Source organism: Genypterus blacodes, unplaced genomic scaffold, assembly GCF_046128005.1.
Source record: "Genypterus blacodes isolate CSIRO-AG114 ecotype Tasmania unplaced genomic scaffold, CSIRO-AGI_Gbla_v1 ptg000030l_1, whole genome shotgun sequence".
NCBI classification, from domain to species: Eukaryota; Metazoa; Chordata; class Actinopteri; order Ophidiiformes; family Ophidiidae; genus Genypterus; species Genypterus blacodes.
Window position 1 is genome coordinate 4,734,140 of NW_027466843.1, and position 11,991 is coordinate 4,746,130.

The following is an 11,991-nucleotide window of genomic DNA, read 5'->3' on the forward strand; positions in this document are numbered from 1 at the left end:
CTTGCATCATCATGTTATAATGAAGACTAAACTGGGTTTCCTAATGCTGGGTCTTGCACTTGGACAGCATTCTCATCAGATTGTTGGGCCATTGCACAAGTAAAACACATCATCCACCTCACGAGTACTGTATTTCCATACGTTTTACATGTTTATTAAACCTTTTCTTTTTAAATCCAAGAGCAGAACTCGATTAATAGCAGATCACATTTTTGTTATGAATTGTTTGGTTTCTAGTTTGAGGGCAGACCATGATTTTTATGTGGAACATTTGTGGAGCAGGGCAGCAGGGAGTGGTGTCTGTGGATCATGAGACTGTTGTGAGACGTCAGCTGACTGAGGGAAAAGAAGGGAGGAAGACAAGAAGACACACCCACACAGAGCAAAGACAAAATACTTTTTTTCTATGTTAGAGTACTGCTTCGATTTGGTAGTTACTAGCGGAAGTGAACGCTGGATCCGACGGCCCATGCTTGCTGGCCTGGCGTTCCGTCTCGTTTTCGGTTCACTTTTTGGCCGGGAACTCCAGTCCTTACTTTTGTCTGCTTCGTGTTTCAACACGGAGCCTTTTGTCTTCTTTAGTTCCAACTTCGATTCTGCAACTGTTGAAGATTAACCATTATAAACACATCATGATCACCTCTTCATTGTGAGATGTACAAGTTGGGGAGTCTAATCTTCTTCATGGGTGAGTTACAAATACTTAGAGATTAAAATAATACCTCATATGTCATACCGGAAAAGTGTAAGCGTAAGTATTAACGTGTAAGTGTACAACAGGGCTATTCAATTACTTTTTCTTCTTGGCCAGATTTGAAAATGTTGAGATGCCACTGGGCCGAAGACCCCTACTTATATTACTTCCCGAGATTTAACTCTAAATATGCCACCACCTGAACTTAATCATAAAAATAAATAAAGGAATTCACAATAAAGGCTTTATACTGCATCATTTATTGATGAGCAAAATAATTCAAGTGCAAATTTTAACATTTGGTCAAAACCTTGACCAGAATATTTTTAACAAGATCCTTAATGTAAATTGAATACATTTTTGTTTTTTTTGGAACAACTTTGTGCAACAGTAAAGTCTTCTATAACATTTTAGATGTATTTGCAAAAGTGCATTTGTTGAACTAAAGGCCAACTGGTTTTCTCTCTGCCCTGTAGTCCGAGGTTTAACTCATTTAAGTGTTTGAACAATCAGAGAGGAAACACACGTCTGCCATAAAGCCTGTGTCCATTATGCGGTTTAGTTGCGCCTCTGCTTTTTTTTGCTTGCTGTCATGAAGGAAAACTTTATTCTCCTCCTTGAGCGCACAGAAGCGCTCCAGCGAATTCCCTTTGGATAGCCATCTAATGTCGTTGTGGAGAAGTAAGTCGTCATGTTCTGCGGACATGTCAGACAGCAGCTGGCGAAACAAGCGATGGAGGCTTGAGGTTGCGCGTATGAAGTTTACAGTCGCCATAACATTGTCCAATACACTTTTGAAGTGTCCGTTTAGTTTCGCACACAGCACGGTCTGGTGCACAATACAATGCAATGCTGTCATCCTCGGAGCAACAGCTGTCCACCGCGCTTTCAGTCCACTCACTTTCCCAGTCATAGACGGAGCACCATCAGTCACAAGCATACAGACCCGAGTCATATCTAACCCGTTGTCTTGAAAGAAAGTCGAGATTTTATCAAAGAACACCTCGCCTGTAGTGTGACCCTTGAGGGGCAGAAGGCAGAGCAGCTCCTCGCGAAAACACCGGTGTCCCGCATCATAGAAGCGCACATACACACACACCTGTGCCGTGTCACACCGATCTGTTGACTCGTCCACTGCGATTGACATGATTTCAACTTTTTTCAGGTCGCTCTGCAGAGCCTCAAACACATCTGTGGCTAATATTTCCACTCTGCGCATGTTTGAGGTGTCTGATAGGGGCACGCTTTTGACTGCAGATGTCACACTGGCTTCGATTTTATCGTCATGTATTACCTCGTCTAATATTGCAGTCATAATCATGCAGTCTCTGACAGTTTCAGAATCAGTGAAGGGTCGTTTTTTCTTTGCTAAATTACGACACTCGCAGTGAGGCGGCCGTGGCCCTCTCTTGTGCTGTAAATGTCTTTACTAATATGGAACAACTCCTGTTATAAGATGCTAGCAGGCTCTGCACCTTAGTCGCCCTCTCCTCTGTCCCTTCAGCTAATGCTGTCCCAAAAGCTCGGTGTTTCTCAACATGGTGCCTCCGAATGTTATATTCTTTTAATACGGACAGGCTTTCATTGCAAATCAAGCACAGTGGCTTAGAGTTCAGTCTTTGGGGTAAAATAAACACGTATTTATCAGTCCAGGCAGGGTTAAAACGGCGATTTTCATTGTCAATTTTACGTTTCTGACCTGTCAGTGACATCTCTTCGCGGTTGTCGTAGTTGGAGAGAGTATTCTGGGCTGGCGTTGCCACTCCCGGTATGGGAGTGGTGCGTTCAAGTACAAGAGGAAGGGTGGGAATTTTAAAAACTCTCACAGCAAATATGATTTAAATGCGTTTTTGCGGCTTACGTTGGGTCAGTGGGGGGTGGGCCAGTCAAAGGGGGTCTGCGGGCCGGATGTGGCCCCCGGGCCGCTAATTGAATAGCCCCGGTGTACAATATCACGATACTTCACGAATTTGTGAGTGAAGTCAAATCCAGCTTTATTTAAAGTGCATTTCACATGAATCGGTGACGGGTCGCCTCGCTCTGTCCCTTGCCCCGTCTAACCCCCTGTGGCATGTCAATGTTAACATAACACCTGTCAGTAGCGTTTGCCGGCTTGCAGAAGTTCACTCTGTTGTGACTGTTGTGTTCCTTCATGTTTTACAGTGACAAGCTCATCTGAAACTCAGGAAATGAAGGAGAACCTAGCAGCCACTGAAGGAGGATCCATCACCCTGCCTGACCCTGTTATGGAGCTGGGATTCCTCGTATATGAAAGGAAGAACATTGCTTATTTGGAAAATAAGGAAATAAATATTTTTGAGGAAAGTTTCAGAAACAGGCTTCTGTGGAACAGCAACACTGGACATATCACACTCACAGACCTGCAGAAAAATGACTCAGGGATTTATGAGATTCAGTATAAAAAAGGAAATGTTTTTTTGTTCTCATATAATCTCACTGTGCACGGTAAGTGACCTTCATTCTCCTTTTGTTGACCACTGTGATGGAGGAAACTGTCCTAACTGCAGTCACACATTGTGCAAACAATTGTACAACCATACTGTTGTACTGTCACTCATTTTCAGAACTGACAGATGTCACAAGCACCTAAATAAAATAAAATAAAAATGAACTGTACATGCTAAAAGAAGAATTTGTTGCAAAGACTTCAGAACAGACAGCAGTACCTCAACTGCAGTTCACTCAATCATTATCAACTTTTTGTTCAGAATTCACATTGTCCAGCGACAATTAACTGAACCCTTCTGATTTAGGAGTCTGTACAGGTTCAGAAGCCACAGCCTATAGAATGTATAACTGGGATTTCAAACTTTGATTCAGTTAGCCCCCTTTGAGCCTAAAGATTTGATGATAATTACTACTGACAACATTTCATAACAATGCCCATAAAATCTGTATACTCCTATATCATAGATTCCTTCATCCAGTCTGTCCATATCTACTGTATGTCTATAGTCTTCAGGTAGTTACTGACCATCAGTATTTACTCATTACAAAGCCGTAAGTCTGAAAGTACCTGATTTATGGGGCATTATTGTGAATTCACACATATTAATTTGACATAATCACAACAATGAGAAAGTGGATTCAACAGCACTTTCAGTTGAGCCAGATGCCATTTCTCAGAATGCATAACTATGGTGATGCTTTCAACCTATTATGTCGATTCAATTGAGTATGTAAATATTTTAATTTTTGTCTAACATCACCTCATACTACGATAATGCAACATATGTTGACTTTACTGCCATAATCCTGTTGGTTGATTCTGTCCATGCACACGGCTTACACACACTGACAATCACATTTTTGCCTTTAATTGCTGTGAGGAAAAATACTGAGGTCATGTAAACGTACTGACCACACATATGACTACTAGTATCACCTTGTAAAAAACTTATATGTATTCCTCTGCAGAGTGTGTCCAGCAGCCTGCAGTGAACGTTTCAGCTGTGAGTGCTGACAGCTGCAGCTGCCGTCCTGGCCCGCCTGGGATGTAAAATAAAATGAAAATAATAAAAGGGAACTGTTTGGTGTTCTGGTAATCAGTCACTGGTCTGGCAAAGCCTGTAGATCTGTGAAGTAAGAGAGAAATGGTTGCCATCTCTGTTACAACTTATCAGTGTGGCCCCTCATAGTGTACTTGATTTTCTCAAGTTTAAGAAAATACATTGTCTCAACGTTTCCTTTTTGCAGGGACGAAATGAGCCGGACCCATCTGCACACGTTATGACCTAACATCGGTGTATGACCAACTGGAGCCTCATCGCATTGTGCCGACGGCTGCAGACGCTGTTTGATTGCAGCAGGCCTCATGCTGTACATTAGACATCTAATTGCTCATTTTACTTTTATGCCAACAGCAGTTTGACTGATGTCACTTTAAATACAATAGAGCAGTGGTTCTCAAACTTTGTACATCGGGTACCACCTCAGAAAATATTTAGCTTTTTAGTACCACCACTATGGCCGATGTCAAAATACAGTAGCGTAGGCCGACCCTCTTCAGCTGCTATGCAAAATACACACAGGAAACACATTTATTCCTCATAAGAATATTATTTATTTGACCTTTGTCACAGCCACATTGTACAAATTGGTACTAGAGCAACTCTCCTATATGGGGCAGGGGGCAGTCCCTCTTACACACACACACACACACACACACACACACACACACACACACACACACACACACACACAGCATGTGAGAACATTAATGACAACTGCATTTCATTCACAAACACGCATACATACAAACACACACACACACACACAGCATGTGAGAACATAAATCAAAAACACAACCAACTGCACTTCAAACACACAGCATTTTGGCAACTATGTATAACTCTTATAGGCCTGACAGAACAGAAAGTCCTCCTAAGCTGCACCATCATGCTCATATCTGACATAAAAAAGTCAATATCCAAACCTGCATCATCAGTAGAATTCCAGTTCGATGGAATAATAGCGACTATTTTTAATGCGTTCTGTCAGTGTCGTCCTAACGTCATCTACCATGGCTCCTATTCTCCGCAACACTGTGTCGACACAAATGTAACTGTTTGGCGATCTTCTCGCCACACATAATGTGTAGCATCTCTTTTGCTAATGGTAAACACAGCTGTTCACCAATTGCGTGCGGCTGACCTGCTTTCGCTATGCGGAGGCGTAGGTGCAGGTGGAGGTGCACCACGGAACTGAATTGTAGTCTAGGTTGATGTGTGTAAGTAACAATACACTTTGTGGAACCCCAGTATCAGTATCTACTATCTTCTTTTGTGCTCTCCAAGGTTGGATATTGTGTGACCTTCAGGGGCTGTATGTTTTCTGAAGTTGTTTTTATTTGGATTAATTGCGGCTGGCTTAACTTTACTTTGCACTAAATGTTATTGTAAAGAGATACTTTGTTTTTGCTCAGGGCACATGCAATTCACAGTGTTAGTCACACAGGATTGGGGAAGTCACATAATGGCACTGTATTTAAAAAAAAATAGGGAGGATGAGGACAGAGATAAGACACTGGCTGAATATATGATAAATATGCTAACTTGTGGAGAAGTTTCTTCTGCTAACTCTGTTCCAGGTGATGACACCCCGACACAAATGGAAAAAGTGTCCCCAGGAGAGGAGGTGTACATGAGAGTCAAAAAAGAACTTGACATCACCAAAGGAAGGAAGGATCGTATCAGCTGTTACTATCATCCCCACTGCAGCAAAGATTGCTGAGAGAACCTCATGGATGCATCTCTCAAACTGAAAGAAGTGCGACACATAGATAAGACTTAGAAGCCAACTCTGGAGGAAGGTAAAGTCTGATTACAAAGGGGAGTTAACCTTATAGCGGTTAGCCCGTCTCAAACTCAGTGAAGAAACCAACAAACCTTCCGAAGGAATAGGGCATCCATTCATTTGGCACACAGCTGTATATTGATGAGATTGGGGTGCTTTGGGGTGTTCCAGACAAGAACAGAGCTAGGTACTAAGTGGGAGCGGTGTTTGAATCATTGTTTTTCTGGTGGGCCACAATTGATAAAAAATGTTGATTGAATTAACTTTCTCTATTATGATCAACAGAGATTTGTCAATTACACACGGGATGCTGTATAAGGGATGACTGAACAAATGGCCCGCACAACATTGACCAAACGGCTGGCTCCGGGAAAGTCTGTTGGTGGAGCAATAAATACAAGCATTTACAGCTTCTCAGGAGGGGTTGATAACACATATCTGTTAACCAGTGAAGAGGTCACTGTATCACTTTATCAAAGCCTCGACATCTGTGGACAGTAAGAAGGAAGAGAGGGGGTCCTCATTGACGGGCAGTCAGGGGGAGCTTCTTCAGATCAAAGGAGGTTACCAAAGGGCTAATTACACTCTACTGTTGTTCTTTAATCTACACAGAGAGTATTCCACTTTCCCCCACAGACAGCTCTTCATCCCTCAGATTTGAATCTTAGCGCTGCCTCTCTCTTGAAGCTGGCTGACTTATACATAACAGTTAAACTACATTGTCATCAGTGAATTACCATACAGGAACGCCTTGTGTTTACTGCATAAATGCAATTGTATGTGGAAACTCACGGCCTGACCCACGACACAATGACGGGGGCAGGACGAGCGCTCTTCAATGTCTTATTCCAGTAAAACTCATCTGAAGATTTCAGTTCATCTTTGCCTCATCATTCACCACCAAAACTAAGAACATGAAGAGAGACCATCAGCTAGGTCCTTTTTTCAATAGTAACTTGAAATTTGTCTTGCACCCCCTTACATATCACACACACAAACACATGCATTCCAGAGGGGGTGCAGGGCAGCCACTCTACGCCACCCCTGGAGCAGTTTGGGGTTCAGTGCCTTGGAGGCAAACTGGCAACTCTCCAGCTGCCAGTCCACTTTCTTGGTTCACACGGGGACTCGAACCGGCGAGCCTCCTGTTCCCAGCTGAGTCCCCTATGTTATGTTTAATAAATGTTTTTGGCTTTTCTACACTTTTGTCCTGTCTCTTCATCCTGTGTCCCTCTTTTTTCTTTAACAGACTTAAAGTGTATTTGCCTTCAGTTAAACCTTCACAACCTAAAAAAATTCCACTCTGGCATTACCCAAGGACATTTTAGACCACATTTCGGGCTATCCATACATTTGCTGAGTTTGCTTTGGTAATTGTCTTGCCATAATATTGTTAACTGCTCTGAAGTTTTAATGGAAGCTTCAGACGTTAAGAGTGTGACGGCAACACAAACAAGATGTGAATGTCACAGTACATGAAGGTGAACCACTTTGAGTGTATTTGGTCTTTTATGTGTGTATGCCTAAGTCTGCCTTCAGCACACCATCTGGTGAATCGGTGCAGGCAGAACAATCTGGAGCTGAATGCTCTGAAAACAAAGGAGAGGGTTGTGGATTTCCGATTGAACGCAGCCCTACCCGCCCTCATCACTCTGACCCCACGTTGTTTGTTTTGGAAACAAAAAGTAACAACTGCAGCCAAACTTGTCCCATCCATCAGGACATGATGCTGAAGAAACACACCCTGATCATTTTAAGACTGAAAACTCTATACCACTGTACTATTCTTTAGTATTATATTCTACTAAGTACTACATTTATGAAAACCTGTAGCAGTAAGGGGTTCTGGGTTTCTTGTCTAATTTTCTGGCCATTTTCTTACAGAGTTACCTTTGCTCTGATATTATTTCATATCTAATTATTATAATAATACATTTTATTTGAACAGTGCTTTACATGGTACATTTCCAAATATGTAAACACAAAACAAGTAGAATATACCATATATAAGTGTATGGTGACACAAGTAAAACGTAGTAGTGATGTATACTAATTATTTACAACGTGCAGTGGCATACTAAATTACAATCTGTAAGATAAGAGGCAAATAAAATGAAACTGGCAGCTGTGTTTGCTGGTTACTTTCAGGTACAGCTGATGAATAGGATGATAGCAACCAGAATCAAAACCATGGGAACCAGGAACATCCAGGACAGAGCTTTACTCCCTCCTGACAAACATTAGGATCAACAGCGTAAACACACAGTGGGAATCAATTGGCAAAAAAAGAGGTGAGAGATGAATGTGAATGAGCCTTACTTTTCTTTTGTGTGTTGTTTTGTCCACAGAACACTGCAGCATTGACTGAAACAAACTTTTCCTCTGCAGGGTTTGCAGCCACACATTTAAAAGTAGAGTTGAAGTCCTGCTTGTGTAGAGTGAGCGACAGAGAGAGATCAGAGCTGCTCTGGTTCACTCTCTCCTCTCCTCTTTACCACAGCAGTGTCGTCTCATCACCTTTCTCCACTAAACACACCAAGGTGCAGCTGTCAGCGCTCACAGCAGAAGCCTTCACTGCAGGCTGCTGGACACACTCTGCAGAGGACAGAAAGACAGAAACAGACAGAGGAACTTCAACTGAGATCTTTGTAAAAGATTGCCATAACTGGTCCAGAGTGGGCGATTCCATTTTTCTTTGCAGTTTGTCATTTGTCCACCAGGTGTCGCCGCAGGATTTTGATCGCTGTTTATTTCTATATTTTTCGGATGGGGGTTATCAAGTCAGATTATTGTGTTAAAGCTTTCATGCCACTGAAGATTGTTTTATCTAATATATTACCCATCATTTACAGAAGAAGTGTGAAAGAAATGATGACGTGAAAATTAATTCTAGAATAGTTTTTAAGTTTGAAGTTCCTCTGCTTTGTAAAGAGGATTGAATTAATTCACTATTTATTTGTATTATAAGATATTTTCACTCGTGTAAACAAAAGGACTTGAAGACACAAGGAATATCTTGTCATTTTTGTGTTTCTATCACTAATACACAGCATCATTCGCAGTATAATATATGAAAATTTCCCCTGTGAAAAGCATTCAATAACAGGTATTGGCACTCGCCAACACACTCATGCTGAATCTAGTTTTGTTAAAGACTAAGCTACTGCCAAATTCAAATATGGAAAATTAAAGTTAGTTTTCTGTGTCCAACAAGCTTGAATTTATCTATTTTAATTAAACTAAATGTAATAAATCAAAAGTCAGTAAAAGTAACAAAACTGATGATAAATGACAGCATGGTTATAGTTAACATAGCACAATGTGAACACATGAATGCAGTCAGGACAGTTTCCTCCATCACAGTGGTCAGAAATGGGAAAATGAATGTCACTTACCGTACACAGTGAGTTTATATGAGACAGTAAAGACATTTCCTTTTTTAGAGTCAATAGTATAAATCCCTGAGTCGTTTTTCTGCAGGTCTGTGAGTGTGATGAGTCCAGTGCTGCTTTTCCACAGAAGTCTGTTTCTGAAACTTTCTTCCAAGATATCAATTTCCTTATTTTTCAAATAAGCAAGATTCTTTCTTCCATTTAAGATTAATCCCAGCTCCACAACAGGGTGAGGCAGGGTGATGGATCCCCCTTCAGTGGCTCCCAGGTTCTCCAGAACCCCCATCTTTTCACCTGAGTTTAGTGTGTGAGTAAAAGATGAGCTCATCACTGTAAAACATGAAGGAACACAACAGTCAGAACAGAGTCAAAACCACTGACAAAGACCTGAAGAGGTCAGAACCCCACAGGTTCATAGGGGCACAACTCAATTTGATCCTGGTCAGAAGCTGATGTCTTGTATTTACAGCCCTTCAGACAAAGTCAGAGGCCACATCACCCCCATAACATTTTAAATGAATCTAAAGTCAAAAAACATAAAATATTAAACTGTATATAACAACAAATTCACAAAATTCCCAAAAAAGACAATAGATTAAATAATCAATCAGGTTTTGTTGTTGGCCTGGCCAGCTTTAAAATCTGACAGCTGGCAAACATAACACATGTTCTGTTGATCATCATCCATGTCCGCACTCCTGTGCCATGTTCTCACAACCTTTGGCAGCCGTGGCTTTCTGCTTTTCCTGTTTCAATTTACTTGAACAATATATTGCATATTTTGCCACACAATCTAAGTTATCCTTTCTCTTTCTCCCTCTGGCTCTTTGCCTCTCTTCTAAAAAAGCTAAACAACAATAATAATAACAAATATACAACCTTTCTTTTCTCTGTCTCTCTCTCCTTTTCCCTCTCTTTCTGTATAAAAACGATCTCCCGTCCCATAACTCTATGCACACTGTCATGTCAAATGCTTGCTTCAATATTAAATATACAACGGAAAAGGTCATCATCTAATATTGAATGTAGTTTGAAAGTCTTCATGTTTTCCTGTATTACAGTCTTTCACATCCTCAGCATGGAGTCACTTGGGATTTTCACAAATGCTCCTTGTGCTTTTGTTTTTTTTCGTTTACAGAATTCTTTCAAACTAAATCAGTTCAGAGCCTTCTATGATCATTTACATTCATAAGTTACTTTTATGACTACAATGACTTTGAGGGAATATTTACCTGATAAAATGATGACGGTCCTCATGTGAAGCTCCATGGTTGATGTCAGAGTTTGAGACGTGATCAGGCCTCTGATACATTTAGATTCTTGTCATGTACATGACACAAACAAACCTGAAACCTCTTCCTGTCACTTCTGAGCAGACGTTGTGTGTTTGCCCACTGTTTGAGGGCAGACACCAACTGCAGCATTTTAATAGTTTGACTTGTATTTTATCAATCTGTTTAAGAAGTGATTTTCCTGCTTCAGTGCCTGCAGATTATAAAGTTGAGAGATAATGAAATAATTCTAAAAGGAACATATTCTATTTTCTTATTTTCTTATTGTCCTTTATAAACCTTTAGACTCTAAATCAGCAACATTCTACTTCCTCTCAGTAAATCTCTGTCAGGTCTGTCTGTGTTCACTCACTTGCCAGGAGCTATCAGGGTTACATCAGCTAGAAACACACACAGTGCCATGATCCTGTTTTGTGTTCATTTCCTGTTTTATTTTGTATAATTTCTTGTTCTTCTTTCATTTAACTTCACTTCCTGCCTTGGTGTTACTTGATTGTTAGTTCTCACATGAGGATGAAGAACCAAAGTTGGTAATGTCTCATGTTTCTCTTGTGCATTGTGTAACTTAGTGTTAGTAAACTGTGTCACTGTTCAAATCTATATCAGAGTTTTGAGTTGTGTGTGGGTCGATGTTTGAGCATGATTAGGAGATCCAGCATAACTTACTACATCTCATATCTGATAAACCATGTGCAGATAGATTTTGGTAGCAATAACAGGTGTCGCACTTAAAGTAAAATCATGTGGCGGATGTTTTTCAGATTGTTATGAGTGCATTGTCTCGTGGCCAGAAGTGAACAAAGGCACATTATCAGAGGGAGGACAGGAGGAGGCGCTCGCGTTCATCAAATCATTCAAAGGTTTGCAAAGGTCAGAATTATATTCAAAATATCACACATATCACTGTAAACTAACAACGTAAAGTTAAGCCACTCTCACATTTACTGAGTGTGAACAAGACTAACCAGAGTTTGAAAAAGCAGCAGCCTCTGTTCTCTCTGACACTCTGACAGATGGTGCTTCCTGAAGTGGAAGCTCCTGATAAGCTTAACACACGAGATCAGAGCGGAACAAAACACCACCACAGTCAGTAACAGACATGGTGGTGTGTGTGTCTGTGTGAAAGAAGCTGTGCAGGAACCAGTACATTACATCACATTACGGTCATTTAGCAGACGCTTTTATCCAAAGCGACTTCCAATTATTGCAGGGCAGCCATTACTCGGCGCCCTGGAGCAGTTGGGGGTTCGGTGCCTTGCTCAGGGGCACCTCGGCAGTGCCCTGGAGGCAAACTGGC